Raw genomic sequence first — 18,141 nt, 5'->3', positions numbered from 1 at the left:
GATGCTGAGCTGAAGGGTCAACATTAGAACCACTGCGCCAATTTCGATGACACTTGCAGTGGGGGTGCATCCTTATGCCATTTAAACATAACTAATATTTCAACATTGAATATTGAGTGTCAGAAAAGTTGTTCACATAAGAATGAGCTAATGAATGTATCAGTTAAGGAAGTCCCCTTTTATATGTTATTGTAATTTGTTTACTTTTTAGGCATGGGTGAAGGCAATAAAGCCCCATGTAAAGGACAAAGGGAAGAAATGACGCTTACTCTTCCTAAGTATCACACCACTGAAAAGCAGGTTTGTTTATTTTTTGCTGTCAATGCAATTTAAAAATCTGCGTTTTTTGTCACAAATCACCGTGCCGAAAAGCAACTTTTGTTTTCCTGCTGTCACTGCTATTTCAAAATCCTACATTTCTTGTCATAAAACCAAGCAACTGAGATGATAAGGTCCTTATCTTATTCCCCAGAAAATTTTGATCCAGAAACCACCTTCAAAATAAATTTTGTGTCAGCATATAAAAACGATAGTTTTCCTAAATGTGCACTTCGGCCCAAAAGTGTGGACCGAGAAAAACAGCTTCAAGGACATGAGCAACTGCAATTTTGTTGGGTGGCCTTTTTTTCTCGACTAAGAACACTTGCTGCATAAGCTAGACCTTCGTCTTTGATGCGATGCTGTTGAGTAGTAATTGCTTGCAGTTTTTGTTATTTCTTGTTTTTAAAATGTGGGAAGACTATATTCTCACAAGGAAATTCACAATTATTCCACGGAAATGGTGTAAGCATCAATAAAAGCAGCGTCTTAAGAAGAATAAAGACTAACAATCTGACTTCAAGCGCCACAAGACGTGTTTCTGCCAATCATTGATTTATTTTACTTTTGCTTACCAATTACGCCTCGCAAAGCCTAGATTATATTGTTTTTGCTTCGATCTCTAACGCGTGTTTGCTGCATTCTTGGCAAAATGCCTAAACAGGTCAAAGCAGACAAAAATAAATTCCAATATATACCAATTGTGCGCTACACTGCGTACAGGAAACATTTTTAGAGAGTGCCTACAAAACTTTTGCTGTGCGATGTCAGTGCACGTAAAAGAACCCAAGGTGGTCGATTTTTCCGGAGCCCTTCACTACGGCGTCTCTCATAGCCTGAGCCGCTTTGAGATGATAAACCCCCACAAACCATAAAAAAAACCTTGGTCGCCATATTCACGGAAAACACTTAATTTTCTGCATTTCTTTCGCGCAGGACATGACCATGTTTAGGGAGGCATTGTTTGTTTTCGAAGTTTTGCTTTTAGTGCTCAAAGCAGGGGATTACCATTTAGAATGAAAGTAATGCTGATGAAAGACAGCAGCTGTTTGGAGCTTGAGTTTTTACATTAAAGGAGCGGAATAAAGCAAACGCTTTGTAATCCTGCTCCGCAGACATTATGCATGTCATATATCAGATGAAAAATGAGGAATTTTGGTGCATGAGAAAATCAACATTCTAAAGCAGTCAATTTTCTGTTTAAATGTTTACAACTCTTTCATAGTTGCACCAAAATAGAAAAAACTTAGCACACATTCTAAGGACTCAATAATTAATCCATGCTGAAAATTCCACTGGAATTGGACAAGCAGCTCAAAATTTCATTTTTAATCTCCCTTGGTCCCACATGTTACTCCTAAACAGTAATCTCTTCTCTTCACCTTATAAAGAAGTTAATACTCCTTGGCATCTACCAAAGCGCAGGCATACAGCTACAAAGGAAACCTATATAGCTTTCACAGAAATTTCATAGTTAAATAACAATTCAGCCTAGTCCGGCACGTCCGTGAAATCTTAGGTCTGGAAAGTCTTGACCTCGGACCAGGACGAAATGTTCTTTAACAACTAAGTTTCTGTGGAAGCTGTATAGCTTTCCTTTGTAACCTCATGGCTGCGCATGAATGGATACTAATGAGTAATTACTCCTTTATTACAAATCTACTCCACCTTGGGGGATTCGCTAAAACATTGGTCTCTTTAACTGATGCTTCGAACCAAACTTATGAAACATAAGTTAAGCTGTCGTATACAACAGCTAAATTGAGAACAATATTGTCAGAAAACTGCTAAAATGATTAAATATAAATAATACTTACAACCTAAGAGTGAATTTTTGTAACAGAGAATGCCAACATAATAATCAATTCGAAACGAATCACATTAAATTTGCTAGTGTGACAGGGGTATTACTTATGCAGCTAGATAAAAAGTCGGCGTAATTACCAGCGAAACAAATAGTAATTGCTTGTCACATATATGTCCCTGTCTTGCATCTAAAGGTAGTGATTTATGGATTGGTAAAACTTACTAATCCTTCAAAGTAGCAACAGGAACCAACGCAAAACTTAGCAACAAGTACTAACTTTTGACTAGTAACTGACACTAACTGGTATGCGAATACCTTGTTCACAATGCGACGTTCACCAGGTATGCACCACTACACCCTCACATTGCGACTGCGCCCTTCCATAAGTAAAGACATGACAGAGAAAGAGAGGGAGACAGTGAAATATGCTACTCCTCACCGAGGAAAGGAAAAGGGACGGAAATTGGAGGTTTTGGGGAATAATAAATGGCGCAGTAACTGTCTCACTTCTCAGTGGACACCTCAACCGCACCGTAAGGGAAGGAAGGTGGGAGTGAAATAAAGAATAGAGAAATAGTTGCCGTAGTCGAGGGCTCCGGAATGATATCGACAAACTGGGGAAGAAGGAAAGGCAAGGAAATGGAAAGGTGGAGTGCGAATGTAGTGTAATGACGATGCCATAATACAATGAATTGCATGCGGCGACCCGGAGAACAGCCATGTCCACGCAAGCACTGGCTAGCATTCCTCTCTCACCTAGATGGCTCTGGAAATGGCTCTGGAAATTAAAAAAAAAACATATTAACTGCTAATTTGCTAAGTTCTTAGTATGATGTTCTCGCGTGGTGCGTTAAATGGGAAGGAATGGCAGCGCTACCGCTGCAAAACCGCTTGACGAGGTAAACGAAGGGTGCGCGTGAGAGCAGCCTTCTATCTGTCGAAGTCATTACTCGCGCGATACCGCTGTCATGCAAAGAAGCCAACGCTTTGTGCAACACTCTCCTTGCGGTGAAGCCAACCTAGGTGACCAAAGACTGCAAATGTACCATATTTAATGAGAGATTATTCTATTTATAGCGTTCTGGTAACATGATTGAACCTCTTATCATAGGCGGCGACTAGTTCCAAAGCAGCGTCCGCAGTGGCTTTTATAGACTGTTGCAACGATAAACGAGCGCCGTAAAATGCATCTCTCTGTTGAACCGCTCACTTATTCGCGCTGGAATTTGACGCAGAGATGGCATACGACAGTTCTTATTTTTCACTACCAAGTCTGGATGGCGTAGTTACCTGATTTGATCAGAATAATTATAAATCTGCGGCGTCTGTAACACTGAAGACCCCCCCTCCCCCCTTCCCCTCCATAACAAGCACCTTTCGCACAATGCGCGTTTAGCGTTGCAACCGTCTGTATATGCGAAGTCGGCTAGACAGACCTACGACGCCCAGCGGTGCGCTTCCAGTTCGCCAGTGAGTTGAACGTCGCTGCAAGAAGCTTGTCGCTAATGGGGTGCACTGTGTTCTAGCTTCTAGGTTAGAGAAGTTTATATTTTGCCATGCTTTATATATCAAATTATTGATATATCGTACCTGTTTGCGATCTCCTTCGCGCTCGATAAATCCTGGATCGACTGTATACCTCGTAAAAATGGATCTCTTTTAAAGGGACACTATGCTGTGATACTAAGTCTAGTTACATTGATAGGCTGGCGTTGCGTGAGAGCAAATATGCAATTGTGGGTCTGGTGGCAGCATAGACAACTGCCTGAGATTTTTCTGCTTCATATTCCAGGTGAGTAAATTTCACAACTTACAGGGTTACTGAAGCGACGATCTGATCTTACTGCTCCTGACGGACCCCATTGTGTTTACTGAAAATATTAGTAATTGGATAGCATGTATTACGAAACGTTTGCTCCTCCTTTCAAGGACATTAAGTCCAACCTGGGACCCGATGCTGAATCAAGATCGGGAAAAAAATGGCTGAGGTTGAACACGGCTGAACCTAGCAGACGAGCGAAAACAAAGCCGGCGGTATTTATATCAAAGAATGGTGCGACGTCATTGCTACGTCATTGCATGAAGTCACATCAGGCGGTGCGAATTTCAGCTCTGAAGGTCAATATCAAAGGTCAAGCGACCACTGTTCGTCGGTCACGTGGTTGCTGGCCATTACCTATGACCACACCATTTACAGGTAAATATGGCTATACACGGCAAGATACATAGCCACACATTCTTAGTCTTGGGGGTGTGTGCTCGGTTTGACCTTGGCCGCGTTTCAAGGTCAAAAGCGCAAAACCAGGCGATTGCAAAATTGCTTCGTTCGACGATCGTTTGACAAAACTTGACGCTGCTTCTGTAGCCACAGATGACGTCACTCTGCATAATGAAGAACTAGAAAAAACTGAGTTTGGTATCAAGGATATAACGCGTACTCTTGATAGAAAGAATGATAAACGTTAGAACCGGTCAAGAAGGCGCAATCTATACATATACGGCCTGACCGAATTGCCAGACGACACACCCTATAACACTGCTCCAGTCAGTGACACGCTTGCTGACCACAAATTATGCGATACACTCGAGCGTTGGCACTGATTAGGTAATAAAAGAGGTGTAAAAAAAAGGCCCGTGATCTTCAAGTTGTTAGTCTTTCGAACGAAAATCTCCTATACTGCGCAACGTTAGTATATTAAAATCATCCACGGAATAAATAACGGCACGCTTTTCAGCGCTCATGCGTTTTGTGCGTAAATTACATTAGCAAATTCCGCTAAGCTTAGGTACTAGATTTAAATATGAAGTCAGATATAATTTACACAACCTGGATACTTCGGTGCATTTAGAAGAGAATGAGCAATATTATGCCACCAGACATTGCGAATGTTAGAATGCGGCCACATGTCGTTTCCATCACTTCTGAGCCATTATCAATCTACTAAAATTGGTTTATTTATTTGTTCCACTGCTGAACTTGGATCCATTTTTGCAGGCCGGAAAAATTTATTTCACTTATTCTGGTATTTATTTTCTAAAAGCCGAAGTCTTCTTTTCGTGCTGCGTTGATCAAATGTCTTGGTTTGTTTATTGCTTCTGTTCATCATTGCTTCTGTCGAAACGCCGCTTAAGATGGGACTGCGGACTCGTCAAGCCCATATTAAGCGGTCTGCAAACATGGATCCAAGTTCAGCAGTGGAAAAAATAAATCAATCAATTTTAGTAGACTGATAATGGCGCAGAAGTGATGGAAACGACACGTGGCAAGTTTCTACCATTGCCAATGTCTGGTAGCATATTATTGTTCATTCTCTTCTAAATGCACCGAAGTATCCAGATTGTGTATATTATATCTGACTTCATATTTAAATCTAGTACGTACTGAAACGGTAGTGGTATATATATTTTGTGAGCCGCAATACCCGTTCTCTCCACAGTCCTTGGAATAGGTCTTGTGCGGAGCCTTGCATAGGACGCACATGGGTTTAGACTACTGGCACCTTTTTTTCCCGTTGTCCTCCATCTATATTGTAGCGGGGGGCCGAGAACACCAGAGAGGGGAGCACAACACAGGTACCCAGGTATGGACCACCCCCGGATAAAAACAAGTGTCTTAGGGCCACCCTCCCGGTCCCAGAGGCCAACCCCATTTGCCCATGAGCCGACTTAAGGACAACAAGGTGAAAAGGGCAGAATAGACTCCCCTCTCCACTTGCTCATCTCCCACACAGGAAGACAATGCTATAAGTCACCCCGCCAAGAAAAAAAAAGCTACTGGCGATGGTTGCAACACTCACCAATTTCCTTAACGCCATAAAGCCGAGCATGCATACAACCAAAAACCCTAAGCAACAACCTAATCTCGGGCCTCAAAATACACTCGTAACTCAATCAGTGCTGCTAGAGATACCAGCGAACCATTCAAGAACTCAGGTCCCTCTGAGAAGAGCTCCGAGCGTGTACCAACAACACATTGAACACCACATCGCTCAAACACGCGAAAGCATCGCATACACAAAACGCTCCATATGGAAACTGCAATTTTAAGGCGGAAGCCTTCCTGGCCCATGAGTGGCGTGGACGGAAGTTGTGGACGGAAGCTTGTGGCCGAAGTCCGCACGAACTGCCATTCGCAAGTTGTATGGCAAATAAAATAAAATGTAAAATTTGGTCAGGTAACAGTTCATAAGCAACATATATGTAATGTGAAATAAACCAAAAATAGAAACTAAAACTTAAAAAAAAATAAACGGAAGAATAAAAATTAAGAAAATAAGAATAAAAAGAAAAATTAAATTATAATAAAAATTAAAATTTAAAAATGAAAAATGGAAGGAGAAACACAGGACAAGAAAAGGCTTTCGTATTTCCGCTCTTAAGCGCCATTAAGTGCAGTCCTGTGAATTTTTAGCTATCTGCAGCGAGCTGTCGGAAAGGCGCAAACTTCGATCCACACTAGGCCGGCGATCTGGGACGATCGAGAAGGTAGTGAGCATACTTATCATCCGATTCAAGAGTAACACTGTGGCAGTGGAAATGCCGCGGACTTAAGCGGAAACAAGCGGCATTTAGCCTCTACATATTGCAAGAAAATGAGACTCCGGCAGTCATACTGCTGCAAGAACCCTTTACGATAGGATTAAAATGAATAAGTTACGGAGCGTACCAACACGGCCAGTTCTCTGTCATACTAGTCCACAAATTATTGACGGCCGTACTGCATGAACAGAAAATCGAGGACTTCGAGGGCACCCTGCTGCATCCCCCTCCTGCCACCGAAGAGGCGAGAGAGGCATTCATATACTGAACGTCCGCAGCCTCGTAAAAACCGACACCTATAGGCTAGGCCAGCTCGTTAAAATAATTTTGGCGCTGGCGGGCAAAGCTCCGTGCCTGATTGGGAACGGAGGCTTCAACACCCCATATACCTGAAGACCACGGCGAAGAGTCGAAAATTGCTCGTAAAATTACCCGAGAGACTCACGCTCCTAACGGACCCTGTGTTCCCAACCAGAGTGGGCAACAGCGTCTCCCAGGACACCTGCCCAGACCTTACGCTTGTAAAAAACGCAGCTAATCCGAAAGGGACTAACACGGACCAGCAGCTGCGTAGCGACCACAATATTCTCGCCACTAGCCTGAATACCAGCAAGTACAAAAGGACGATCGGAGCTGCGCAACTCACGTGCTGGGGCAAATGGAGGGAAACTCACCCCCCTCGAGCAGTCCCATCGCGCATAGAGGACTGGATTCAGGACATCAGGAAAGGGCGTAACCCAATTCACAAAAGAGGTCCAGACGACCGAAGACTGCCCCGTGGTCGAGCCACATAGCCAACATCCATGGTAGGCGCCGCGCTTTATCAGCAAGAGATGAAGAAAACAGCGACACAATCACAAGTTACCGCTGCGTACTGGGCACATCAACGCCCAGTCTGAAAAGTACGTATGTACCCTTTCTTTAATTGGTTTTTGGTTAAAGGAAATGACGCAGTATCTGTCTCATATATAGTTGGACACCTGAACCGCGCCGTAAGGAAAGGGATAAAGGAGGGAGTGAAAGAAGAAATGAAGAGGTGCCGTAGTGGAGGGCTCTGGAACAATTTCGACCACCTGGGGATCTTTAACGTGCACTGACATTGCTACCCTCGCCTGAAGAACTGGGATTTGCTCTGCGACAGTCTCCAGTGCACTCACGGAGTGTCTAAAACGTGGCACTTGTTAAGATCACTTATCGACCCTAGCAAGACCAAACCCTCGAAATCTATGATCGGGTGAGCAAAGTCATTCATTCTATCACGAACAGCAACGATGAAGTGTAAAAGCAGTTGCAAGCCACGTACTTATCCGTAAGCCTACACATACCCCATCTCGATTATGCTGGTCTGCCCTAAAGAGGCCCTTGATGCCCCGGTCACGGTGGAAGAACTCGGGTGGGAACTCACAGCCATGAGGAAATATGTCGCCCCGCGGCCAGTCAAGGTGACGGCCCGGCTCCTATCCAATCTCCCCGACGGCCCCTTTGCATCCTTAATTAGTACAATATTTCAACGAGAAACACTGGGATACGGGCCAACAGACATCGCCTTGGAAGCTGGCAGCTGACATAAGATTCATACCAAAACACGCCAAACCCCTGCTCTTAAACAATCTTCGCCCAATTTCACTAACGTCATGACTGGGAAAATTCTTCGAAAGTGTCATCACCACCAAACTTAGCTGGTATACTTAGAGGGCAACAATCTGCTGCCGCCGACGCAGCTCTGATTCCGGCCGCGCCTGTCAGCGAATAATAGCCTCCTATACATATATAAAGTCCTGCTTCAGAAACGCCCCAAAACCTAAACCAGGGCCATTTTAGCACTTGATTTGATTGGAGCATTCGACATCTTTCACTCCAGCATCCTTAACGGTCCAGCAGTCAGGTGCGGTTCCAAGACCTACGACCAATAACTTCATAAAATACTTCCTACCATCGAGGCAGGCCCTTCTCAACCCTGGATGCCTACGATCTGAGCTCATCGCCCTTGGCACACCCGCCGCGGTGGCTCAGTTGTTAGGGCGCTCGACTACTGATCCGGAGTTCCCGGTGTTCGAACCCGACCGCGGCGGCTGCGTTTCGATGGAGGCAAAACTATAAGGCACCCGTGTGCTAGCGATGTCAGTGCACGTTAAAGATCCCCAGATGGTCTAAATTATTCCGGAGCCCTCCACTACGGCACCTCTCTAATTTTTCTTCTTTCACTCCCTCCTTAATCCCTTCCATTATGGAGCGGTTCAGGTGTCGGCCGATATGTGAGACAGATACTGCGCCATTTCCTTTCCCCAAAAAACCAACCAACCAACCTTGGCACGCGTGGAACCCCGCAGGGGGCATTCCTGTCACCCCTTTTATTCAACCTGGCGATGGACCTGCCATCCGAGCTTCAGAAAATCGCAGGCGTACAACACGCCATCTACGCAGGTGATATCACGATCTGGCGTCTCGCCCGGAATGACAGAGTTGGCACAAGCCAACCCGAGACCTACAATGCGCACCGAAGAAGTCGGAGCTGCCCATGCTCAAGAACCCGAGACAACCACTCGCCCAGAACATCTCAATCAGCACGGATGGACACAAAATCCTCAATCCACCCGAAATTATAATCCTAGGCCAGAATATACCAAAAGGTCGGCAAACCATGACCTTCAAGAAGCTCGCAACAGCTACGCAGCTAATAAATCAGGATGCTCAACCGCATCCGTAACAAGCACCATGGCATAAAAGAAAGGGACTCAGTTCGCCTAGCGCAGGCATTCGTCGTCTCACGAATGATGTACGGGGCAGCCTACCTACACCTCACCTAGTAAGAAACTGCAAATCTAGAATCACTTATACGGGCGGCCTATAAAAAGGCATTGGGTCTGCCAAAGACATCGACATTGCTCCTAAAGTCCATCGGCATCTACAATAAACTTCAAGAAATCTGACAGGTGCAAAGACTATCACAGCTCAACCTCCTGACCATCACTCGAGCAGGCGGGACCCTCCTGAACCACCGTGTAAGAATATGTCCTGCACAAAAAAGCGTCAGAGCCATAGGCCTGCGCAGGAAATGGGAAAGTCGCCCAGACACGCTCTACGTTGATGCAGCCAGTTTAATCCAAGGGCGAATGACCATCACCATAACGAATCATTAGGACACACTAATCAACTGCGCGTCTATGCGCACGTCCAACACCAATCACGCAGAGGAGGCAGCCATTACGATAGCGCTAGCTAACAAACCAAACGCTAATGCACTGACATATTCCTAAAACGCATGTCGAAATGTTAACAACGGACTAATTCATCAATCAGGACTCACAGTCCTTGCAAAACATCCCCCTAGTCAAGCCTCAATCATACGGTTGCCGGGACACACGGAACCAAAGAGAGGGAATGATGCCGCCTACCTGTACTGGCACTCCTCAGCTCTCTTACATCAAGCTTAGACCCTAGCTGACGTGGCAGATGAAGATGTTGCAGATCCCATAATCATATTTGCTGAATATCTCCAGGCCTACAGACAGGGCAGGCATATATACCCTACACCACACGAAACCCTATACGCAAGGCGAAGTAACACACCCTCCGCAGACGACAAACATGCACTCTCGTAACACCGCTTAAACTCCACCTATGGTACCCCTGACTCCACAAACCTGAGCGCCCACACTATGAAGAAATAGCTACGCATTTTCACATAGTGTTGGCATGCCAATACAACCCCGCTATTGAGAGAGTTCCTAATCCCACTCTGGAGCAGTGGGAGGCCATTATGCACAGCGAGGACCCAGACCAGCAACGAGGACTGCTTTGCAGAGCCCACGCTACAGCGCAAGCCACTGAGCTACCGGACTAGTCGAACCACCCACGATTGCGTGAATTCCCCTGCATCTGATAAAATTTTAAATCCATCAATCAATAAATCAAACCCTATTTCCCCTCTATGCCAACTTGGGACGGTACTCACTGATTGGCTAAGTTTATGCCAGCTTCTGAAAGATACTGTAGCCTCAATAGAGAGGGAAGGGAGGAATGTGGTAGTAAATGAAGGAGAGAAAGGAGGTGCCGTAATGGAGGTCTCCAGAAAAATTTCGGACACCTGGGGATCTTTAACGTGCACTGACATCGCACAGCAAACAGGCGACTTATGCGTTTCGCCTCCATCGAAACGCGGCCGCCGCGGTAGGGATCGAACCCGGGTACTCCGCATCAGTAGCCGAGACTCCTAACAGTCCTAACCACTGCGCCACCGCGGCGGTTTCCGTGATTATCATCAACGCTTTTATGTCTGTGATACTGATCGCGGTAGCGCCGCATAAATTGTCATTTCTGCATGCGTGAATGAGCCAAGGCAGTTTAAATTCTCGGCCCACTCTTGCCGCCGAGATCGACGAATTGAAAGCTGCCAGCGCCGAGTTGCCGCAGAAGCACGGCGTTGGCGGATCGGTACCACAGCTGCAGTTCCTTAGTATTCGTTCAACTCGTGGAGTTATCCAGCCAGCCTCATAATTTCGACACGCCGAACGCGAGTCTTTTATGATGCGTTTGGATTTTGAATAAGAAGCAGCTTAAAAATTCAACACATCATAATAGACTGGCGTTCGGCGCGTCGAAATTATGAGGCTGGCTGGATAACTCCCCTAGCTGGACGAATGCTAAGGAACTGCAGCCGTGGTACCGATCCTACTCCCCGCTGCATATATAGTTTGGACTCCGGGCCATTAGGGCCTAGCAAGAAACAAAGCTGCAGACGCGGCGGCACGAGCACTCATTCACTGGGCGTTCCCATTGGCTACTGAACACCTGGAACCTGAAGGTACGTAGCTGCTTACTCTCCTTGAAAATATCACAATCCATTATAAGGATAGTCATCGCCTATACCCAGCCTCTGCAAAGAGACTGGGGAAACTTGCTGCCATCACATGCCAAACTATATTTCTTAACCAAATTACGCGTTTGCTTGCATCACGATAATAATTTTTCTTTGTATAACTCGTTCATGTTTTGTGTACTTTTTCTGTTGTTAATCTATGTGTCCCACCCCTTATGTAATACCCTCACACGAGGGTCTTTAAGGAAATAAAGTGAAGTGAAGTGAAGAAAGCAAACGAACGCGTTCTACTCCGATTATTCACTAATACAATGCTGTGCCAGGCATTACTAAAACACTTCTATCCCGCTTTCAATGTCGGGTGCAAACACTGTGTGGAGGTGGCTGATACCTACCACATGGTTTGGGCTTGCCAGCGCAACTCAGCTCCCCCCTCCCCAACCTTACCAGAGAGGAATGGGAGGCGACCCTGCTTGGCTGCTGGTACCTTCAGGCCCATAAGGCTTTGGTCAAAAAGGCTAAGCTGGCGGCTTCGACCAATAGGGTCCCGCAATAAGGACTCCACTCATTGCGGGGCTCTTTAAAGAGCCTCATCTCTTTTATTCAATAAAGGCTTTTCACCACCACCACCATCAAAGAACCCGCGCACTTTTCGAATCTCTCCTCGACGCCTTTCGCGTCGTGGCGTTTTCCTCTGCAGACAACAGATGACGCCACCAACGCCTTTTCGGGTTCCCAGCTTTATAAACTAGTTACCTTTGCCAACGGGCCAACGGGCCTGATACCTGATATTTGATATCTGATTTAATATCTGCTGCGGGTCCCTGGACCCAAGATATTAAACTTACTTTTGAAATATGGCGGAGTGCTTGGCTTGAAGCACTCTGGCACGGGTCGTCCCGGTATTGCACTGCCTCCGGGATCGGCCCGGGGCATATTAGCGCGCGGCTTTTCTTTCTATGTTTACTCTCCTATCCTTTAACTCTCCTACTTTCAGCACACGGCAGCGAGCGTGGCTCGGCTTGAGCTAGTAGGCAGGCCCGTGTACTTTCCTTTTCTTCCTATAAGCAACAACAACAACGACGGGCCAAGGGCGACGCAGTACCGATACCGGGGAGACACCTTCATCGCATCGGCAGATATCTGCGTGACTCATGAAGACCATATTCGGAAAGCCTCAAGACGCGCAAGCCGGACCCTATGCCCCCGTGTTCTGGGGCTACAATCGTTTCTTGCTGCAAAATGTGGAAGGGAGTGCACATGCCGGCACTAACGTTCGCAAATGCCGCGGTCACTATTTCATCGGGTAGTACCTGCGCACGTCTGGAGCGGGCACAGAGCGATGTTCGCCGAATTGCATTAGGATATCATGGCCGTGGACCTGTGGAGGACATTCACTACTTTATTGGTTGGTCGTCTTTCGAAGCGCGCGAGACACAAAGCAAGCTGGCATATAAGGGACGATTGTGCATCATGAACGAGGAGTGGTAGGCACGCCGCTCAGCTGTGCCGATACCTCTATCAAATGCATTATAACAAGGTGGTGCAAGCGGGTCCACACGCTCAAGCACATGTTCGGCGTCCTCGACGATCCGGCTCAAGATGAAAGCCAGCGCAAATGGACTCTGATGCTAAAGATGGAGGTACGCGAAGAGGAAACCGCACAGTGGCGAGAGGCGATGGCGCTCAAGTGCTGTGCGTAGCTATATCGACACACTTCTACGACAACGGCGTGTCGAGAGCGCCTTGTATTTTGAAGCGCGCGCGGGAGCCCACCGCTCCCTGACACACCACCGGCGCCGTTTCGATTCCTCCCCCGAAGTGCAAGCCGCAATGGGTAGAATCTGCGGAGTGGAAGAAGAAATCACGGAACACCTCGCATTACAGTGTACAGGGATGTCCCCGTGGCCCATAGATCAAGGGCACCACCATACCACAATCTCTGGGATTTGTCAAGTTCGATCGGCTGCCACACGATGCACACGGCCTCCACCCAACACCCTTCTTACCCAAGCTCGCTTGCACCTCTTTCACATGCTATCTGACCCCTCCTGCTCCAACTGCCCCTCACCCTATGCTAATCTGGACCACTGTCTCTTTCAGTGCCCAGTAGCCCTCCTAACTGCCTTCTTCCGCTCTCCCCTCTCCTACCTGGAGTCGGATCAACTGGTCGACCAGCGTGCCCTGGTGCTCCATGCCCAGGATATTTTGAGCGCTTAATACCTCGTGCTTTCATAAAGTGCTTTTCTCTCTCCCGCCGCAAGCATGAACATTGTGAACATCATTAAAGATAGACATGTGCAGTGGTAGAATACCAACACGGATTGGAGAGTGTTATTGGTGTGCATGCGGACATCTTTTTGTTTATTTTTTTTGCTAGGACACAGGCGTCTTGCAGCTGCCCGTTATGAAGGGAACAGCCTCACGTCGTCATCGTCATCATCAGCGATTGTTCGGTTTTAGCGATTTTTGGTTCCTCATTCTCAGCGCTGACGATTGCGGGTCTATCATGCGCGGCTGAACCACGTAAGTAGCGTTGCCAAACTTAATAGGAGGCAAAATTTAACGCAATATCCAAGCTCTGCGCGCTGTTTCTCCTCAAACGGGCCAGCAGTTGTGGCGGGAAAATTTGAAGTCTTCGCGATACAGATGCGCAATGATGTAAGCGCACAAGCTAAGACCGTTCCCTTTGCCTTCGAAGTTAAAAAAAAAACTACAGCTCTTGAGCCAGCCTCTCTCAAGATTTGGAAAGACGATTGAAAAAACAGCTTTTATAATGCAGTATTTCTCATTCACCACATGACGTATACTCAATTTGACGTCGCTGCCATCGTTCGGCGGTTGGAATCAGCACCAAAGTAGCACGAGGGAAGAAATTAAATTGTAAATTATTCACTGGCCGTGAACGAGTGCCACGTAGTGATCAAGATATTATAATGTATTTTGCATCATTAGAGATATGAAAACATGCCACTAAAATTATGCAGTGCAGACACCAAATTTTCGTTGCAGGTTTTCTTCTTTGTAATGATCATCAGTACAAAGAGAAAGGCTCTCCCGCACCAGTACGAAAGGGCGGAGGGGGTAATATGAACAACTTGGCATCAATGTCATTATGGAATCGGGCGGATGAACGACACTTTCAGTTGGCTTCGGCACCACATGGTTTTCAAACTTATAGGGCAGCCATGATGTAAGACAAGCACGACTGTAATCCGCATGTGATGTACGTAGATGCAGCGAAACAAAGTCACCAGAGTTTCACGGTGTGTGTCGTGACTGGGGAAGGAAGGATATAATAAATGCGGCAAATGTGAAAACGGCATCGGTCGTAGAAGCAGATGAGGCTACCGTGCCGCTTGCCATCACGGATCCGTCAACATACATTGATTTCTCTGCGGACACATTTCCCTGATAAATGTGTCAGCAAGCCATCAGTACACCTGAGCAAAAAAGCGCTAATCTTTCTAAGCGCCCATGAGTCTGCCAATAACGGGAGGGGTGGTTACGGGTCCACGAGATAATTGTGCCACGGGAACGTGAGTTGTTGTTTTCATGTGTTGTCACGGGACTGGGCCTATACAAGCCAGTTCAAGGCAATGAACGATGTTGTCAGTCAGCGCCTGCGTTTGTGTCAATCTTTCTTGGCCGTGTTCCTGCCGCACTGTAGTCGTCAATGTGTGTAACCAACAAGCCAGCCACTGCATATTAAACAAGGATTAGTTGTGCCTTGACCTCGCCTCCCACGCCGGACCGCGCCCGGCTGCACTATGGCTGCGGTGCGCCCCGGCTCGTGTTGGCGCTGTGTTGGCTACAACTGGAGTGGGGCGTCCAGTTATTAACAGTTCAAGGTAGAACTCGCGGAGCGTTCGGTCACTGCGTGTAACTACCTTACGGAGAACAGACGGGACGTCAAGCCCGTGTGTTCGAGGAATGCACACAGGCTCACCAAAGTTCGCTCACGAGTGCGCGCACTGCCCTGCGGCCACTATAGCGTCTTGATGGAGTCTGGTAGAATGCCCTGCGCCCTATAGGCCGCAAGCATATCGCGACGAGCATCGGCGAACGCGGCACAGTGAAGGAGCAGGTTTTCTAGTGTTTCCACTGCACCGCACCCGTCACACACATCCCTCGTCGCGAACAACGCAGCGCACATCCAAAGTGCATTCACCACGAAGCTTGCGGCTTGCTGCCCGTTCGTTCGGCCCGGAAGCTATGCTGGCGTTTGTGGCATCGGCTTTGTCGAGAACGATGTGCCGACGAACTAGGACGGCAACTTGAGTCGCGCACGTTAAGGCAAGCCATCTGGCAGTGCTTCTACGGGGTTTGCCGCTCCGCGCATTCGTTTCACCGTGCGTAGCAGAGCGATTTGTTTAACGGGCAAGGCGTCGCGCGAACGGGCGATGGCGTTCTTTGACTCCCTGGCCGTGCTGCAACACGCTGTCGCGTTCCACTCTGAAAGGCGAAGCTTAAGCGCCCTCCAATTTTTATTGCTGCTGCAGCTCCCATGACATCCAAGCATGGCATCCGCGATCAGGAGTGACAATAGACGGCGGCGTTTGCTAAGAAGTAGAGTCAGTGTATATGTGTAGCATATACAGAAGACCCGCCGCAGCTGGTTCGATCTAGGAGTGTTGCGTACGCTGTGCTGGGTATGCGTGCTAGAGGAAGAGTCGACGGAGCACGTAGCCTTGCGCTGCTTTGGGCTCTCAACACCGATCACAGAGGGCGCCACGCTCCCACAGAAGCTGGGTTTCTCGGCAAGAGACGATTACGCTGAGGCCAACGTTGCGCCGACAATAAGGAGTATTTCCGAGTGGTGGCGCGCAGTGCACCGGCTACTTAAAGCTTCCCCGGCTACCAGGGTCGGCAGTATCTGCGCGTGCACGTGTGGATCCCGGCTTACGACATCACTCTAGTATTACGGCACCGACGGATTATTTCCGGGCGAGTTGAAAAGGCAATACTAACATGGCCGGTGCAGGTAACCACTACCCTTGGCGTTGCAGACTGGAACGCTTGCTACATGGACTTCCCAGCGAACGCTCTTGCTCCGCGGGCGAGCTCGAAGAATGTTGGCTTATTGGAGATAGAGCCTCATGGAACAAGGCGTTGCGGGCGACGAGGCTTATGTTGACCGAGTTTGTACCGGGCAAACTTTGCCTGCTCTCTTACGTCGACCAAGATGACCCGCGGGCGAGTCACCATGGTTCCGGCAATGAAAACGACGGTGCATTCCTCCTCACCTGGCTTCCAAGACAGCACTCCTGTATCTGCGAGGTTCGTGTGCACGACCGAACACACATTGAGCGGCTTTCCTTCATCTCGTCTGTCATCGTTGGACCGGCGAACAACCTGCAGAGTGTCGTGCTTCATGCCAGCTATACACTTTTGCCTGAGAGTAGATTTCTCCAAGCCTTTGGTCCTCCGCAGTGCTTGCGTGAGCTTGACCTTACCAACGTTCACATCAGCGATGCCCTGGCGCCCAAGGTGGCCGATGTGCTGAGAGGCAACGGGCAAACTCTGCAAAGCGTCAAGCTGATCGGCAACAATCTGTCTCGGGAATCTGCAAGCACCCTGCTTCTAGCCCTAGTCGCATGTGAACGGCTTGAGGACTTGGCCCTCCAGGACAGCAGAGAGTCTTCCGCCTGCGACGTCATGGCAGAGGCGTTCAAGAGCAGCAGGCTTCTGCAGAAGCTCTCTTTGGTTGGTCTATGCGAAACAGGTATGAGCTGCAAGCACTTAAGCGGAGAGCGAGGTTGTCTTGACTGTTTGGCAGATCTGTTTGGCGCGTTAGAGGGCATTCTATCATTTCAGCACCTGGCTCTGAAAAAGACATCAATTAGCGACACATTGGGAGAGGCATTGGCAAAGTTCTTGACCGGCCATCACTCACCTCAAACGCTGTCACTGCTAAATTGCAGCTTTGATAGCAGAGGGGCTGCATGTATTGCCGAGGCATTATCTGCGAACTGCCCTTTGGAGCACCTCAGTTTGCAAGACTCTTGCCTAGATGCAGCAACTGTCAGCAAGTTGTGCGCGGCACTTCCTGCCAACACTGCACTGAAAAGCGTCGTTCTGCCGCAGATCAGCAGCACATCGCGAATCCTGCAGGAGAAAAATTCCACTCTTGAGCAGCTCAGACTGGAGTGTCCTGGCCGCGTGCAATTTAGCCTGTTCGTAGACCGGTCCTCGTCCGTTTCCGCACCGCTAGCGCAGGCCCTCGGATGCGCTACAAACGTGAAGATCTGGCACTGGGGGCTCGTCGGCAAGGTCGCGTACTTTGTGTATTCCTCGTTGGCCTTGAATCACTCACTGCGCTCACTACACATTGACTACGGGTGCTTTGTCCCTGGCTATCATGGCGCAAGACAAGGAGCTCTCACCAGTGCGCTCTGTGCGGCACTCAAGGCATGTGGTAGCCTCCAGAGCTTTCACTTAGACGCGCACAGGGCTTTCATTGAGAGCGATGAGACGACCCAACTAATTACCGAGATCTTTGATGCCCTGCAATGCAACCCACGCCTAAGAAAACTTACGTTGGATATCTCTCAACTGACCGTGAAGGCTGCTCGGTTGCTTTCGGTCCTGGTTGGCCAGTTGAAGAGAAGCTTCGTTGAGCTACGCATCGGGAGCACCGGCAACATGTCCAGTGCGG

At 48.0% G+C, this 18,141-nt stretch overlaps 2 pseudogenes across 1 annotated transcript in view; one reads left to right on the top strand and one right to left on the bottom strand.

The window, feature by feature from the left end:
* LOC144101953 (endoplasmic reticulum-Golgi intermediate compartment protein 1-like) overlaps positions 1–13,679 on the bottom strand; it is a 31,035-nt pseudogene extending 17,356 nt beyond the window's left edge. Inside the window, exon 1 of the transcript XR_013308127.1 lies at positions 13,635–13,679. The product of XR_013308127.1 is annotated as an endoplasmic reticulum-Golgi intermediate compartment protein 1-like (transcript). The remainder of the gene's footprint in view (positions 1–13,634) is intronic.
* LOC144116786 (U2 spliceosomal RNA) lies at positions 12,265–12,419 on the top strand (annotated as a pseudogene).
* Positions 13,680–18,141: the final 4,462 nt, after the last annotated feature.

This window comes from Amblyomma americanum, chromosome 1 (assembly GCF_052857255.1).
Source record: "Amblyomma americanum isolate KBUSLIRL-KWMA chromosome 1, ASM5285725v1, whole genome shotgun sequence".
NCBI lineage: Eukaryota > Metazoa > Arthropoda > Arachnida > Ixodida > Ixodidae > Amblyomma > Amblyomma americanum.
Note: the sequence above shows the minus strand (reverse complement) of the source record. Positions and strands in the feature narration are given on the sequence as shown.